The sequence below is a fragment of the Chelonoidis abingdonii genome, chromosome 2, assembly GCF_003597395.2.
Source record: "Chelonoidis abingdonii isolate Lonesome George chromosome 2, CheloAbing_2.0, whole genome shotgun sequence".
In the NCBI taxonomy this organism is placed as follows: Eukaryota; Metazoa; Chordata; order Testudines; family Testudinidae; genus Chelonoidis; species Chelonoidis abingdonii.
The window spans coordinates 277,201,680-277,205,195 of record NC_133770.1 but is presented as its reverse complement, the minus strand read 5'-3'; positions in this window follow the sequence as shown (position 1 = coordinate 277,205,195).

Here is a 3,516-nt window from a genome sequence, read left to right as displayed (position 1 = left end):
TGAATGCTCACAGGAAAATGATAAAAGACAAAAAAAAATCATATGTGGGCGGACACTTTTCATGAAACGATCGCTCTGTATCTGATCTCTTAGTACTCATCCTCAAAGGAAACTTGCACAACAACTTCAAAAGATGAGCCTGGGAACTGAAATTCATAACTTTGCTAGACACTAAAAATCATGGTCTTAATAAAGGCACTGGATTTATGGCTTATTACAATTTGTAATCCACTAACTCCCTTTTTGTCGTAAGACTGCGGTGATGTTAAAGGGCCATTTCACCTTGAATGGTCCCTAAGAATATGTGTTAACTACTTCTCCTAAATAATTTGTTCCACCTTGTATGTTGCTTTAATGCTCTGAGTACCTTTCTGCAGACCTGAAGAGCTCTGTTTATTTGTTACTTTCCTGACTGCATTCCTCATCAGCACTCCAGCTCATCCCTTCTGGTATTGCTGATGTCCAGTGATCTGTTCTATGTAGATGTCCCTTGACCACCTGATGGCGTCTGACCCCCATGAGTTGCCGCATCAGCTGACCGATTCTGCATTCTCTCAGCATTCGCTCATTCCTGGGGTCCCATGCACTTAAGGCTCTGACGATCAGTGCACGTGTCTGGACTTGGTAAACCTTAGCTCTCAAGGTTTCTGCCAGAGGGGCATATTTCTCTACCTTTCGAGCTCGGGCATCATGAAAGGCTGGGATCCTGTTCTCAAATGGCACTGTGACATCCACCATGATGATCTTCTTCCGGTCCTCGTTGGTGATGACGATGTCCGGTCGCAGTTGGCTGTCAGTTCCAGGGATGGCGGAGTTTACAACAACCTCCCCCATGGGTGGTGGGATGGCTCTGGTCAGGTGATCTTGGATGGCATTGTGTTGCAGCTGCCAAACTCTTGAATGAGGCTTGCAGCTACACAGTAACGCATACTTTCCTCATGGATTGTACTTTATAAATGGACAACTGACCTAATTGTCCCTCAGTAATTGAGAATCTCTGCTCATTGATATATTTTGCTTTCCACGACCAAATCTCTGTACAACTTTTCATAAGTCATGTACCTGAGTATTTGGATTCTAACATCTAAACTGTACGGTTAAATCTATTCACCTAAATTTGGGTTATTGCTGATTATGTACTCTCTGTATCATATGACTTTTAAAAACAAACTTTGTATTTGTGGATAATCTAAGCACTATACCCAGATGTACAGACACTCTTTTTCCAACCTATGTATTATATAATTTTTGTAACATTAATAAACATTTTAAATCTGAAAGCTTGTCTCTTCTATCCACAGAAGTTGGCCCAATAAAAGATATTACCTCACAAACCTTGTCTCACTAAAAAGCTCAATCTATTTAGCGTATCAAAAAGAAGATTGAGAGGTAACTTGATTAAAGTGTACAAGTACCTTTAATGGAGAAATACTAGGTACTGAAGGTCTCTTTTAATTTAGTGGGGAAAAGCAGAACAAGTAGGAATGGCTGAAATCTGAAGCCAGACAAACTTAAATCAGGCACAAGTTTTGTAACAGTGAGGGTGATTAGCCACTGAACCAAACTACCAAGGAAAGTAGTGGATTCTCCATCTTTTGATGTCTTCAGATCAAAATTGGATGCCTTTCTGGAAGATATACTTTAGCCAAACACAAATTATGCATAAATGAAACAAATTATTGGGCTCTGCTTAGTTTCCCTTCCTTAATTCCCTTCCCCCACCACTCTTAACTCCAGGCTTTCTTCACATTTCCATATTCTATTCTATTCTACATAGATTCTTATACCACCCACAGTGCCTAATATTTGATTGCCTTTGATTGATGCATTAAATGATATGACTAACAACTGTTATGTTTCTCTCTCTCTTTCTCTCTCTCTCTCTCATATCTCTCCAGGAGGATAATTGTGTTCAGTGAAGTGTTTCATTTAGGTGGGGTATTGTTTTTATTTTTTGTTTATTAAATGTTCATACTGCTTTGTTGATATTGAAGATGTCAAAAAACTGCACTTTGCACTTGTAGTAAAAGATGGTGATGTCTGTGATGGTCTTTCATTTCTCTGGGAGCTAAATTCACAGTCCTGGACTGGTCCCTAGGAAAGTGATCTCCTGCACAGATGAGCTTTACCCTTTGTTCCATTGTACCAGAGGAGCTGAGTTGTCAACCATGATGTTAAGCACAGAGTTTGGGCCATCTCCTTTTTTATGCTGGGTCAAGGTTATTGAGTGATTTCAGGATAAGGAGCGAGACCTTGAAGTTGACTCGATAGAAGAGGGAAATTGTTCCATGTATGACTATGTGCTGAGCTTCCTCCAACTCCACAATCAAATTCCTCCTTAAGACTCACAGTTTTTTGCTTAATCCTCCATTGTTGATCAACCATGACTCAGTCTGCTCTCTGCCTCACCCTTTATCCTTTCAGTTGTTTGGTTTATATTTATCCGATCTGGATGGTAAGTAGCTTGGGGAAGTGCAGTGCCCCCATATCATTTGCATGTGTTTTAAAGCTCTAGTGTGCAGTCCTCTGGTGCTACGTAAGTAACTACAATTAATAACACTGCTCTAAAGCTTTCATGCAGCTGCGAAATAGGTGAGGTGAATTGTAGATAAGATAAAATAGGTTTCAATTGTGTGGTGAAAGGAAATAGTCGCAACAGGATTCATGACTTCTGAAACCGTAAAGGATACATTTATTTAATTGTGGTCTACTTTGAATAGAATTTAATCATTCTACACTTTAAATAATAAGACCAAAAGAATAAATAACACTGGACTGTTTTAAGCACATGCTTAAATCCATCTGTTCAGCAAAACACTTACACACATGACTTCAATGGGACTTTAACACACACCTACAATTGGGCATTATACAAGTGCTTTGCTGAATCAGAGCCTAAGAATATGCACGCTCCCCTCACCCCACCAAATCCTCTTGTGGTTTCTCTTTAGTTTGCTTTACTGTTCTCCTGCCTTGCCACTGTTGTCTGTAAGACAGGACCATACACGTTATCAGCCCCACCCTTCTAATAAAAATTAGAGTGAAATGTTGTCTCAGTATGTTGAAATATCAGCATGGAGAAACTCAGAGGGTGGGGTGGGGTGGGATGACTGCAGAGTCAGGCACACAGTACGTAGTGATTAAACAGGAAGAGTTCAAAAATACCTTTACAAGATGTTGTTCTCAATTCCCGTGCAAACAGAAAGCAACAAACATTATGCCTCTCATTTGATCCTGCTCATTCTTTCACAACATTCTTGTTCACACTAAAAATGAATTAAATGCAAAATATAAGCACATAAAAGCCAGAAAACCCAGACCAGTTCTTTCCAAAGCAAATGTAACTTGTCCATTTCCCTCAGTGCCTAGGTGCTATTCTTATTACTACTGTTGTTAGTTGTCTGAGTACATGTCACGTGATTGTTATAAGGGCTGGGTTTTCTGACCTGTATACCTTTAAGATCTTATTTGAAATTAAACAAATACAGATACCTGTTTAGAAGTCTTTTGACTGTA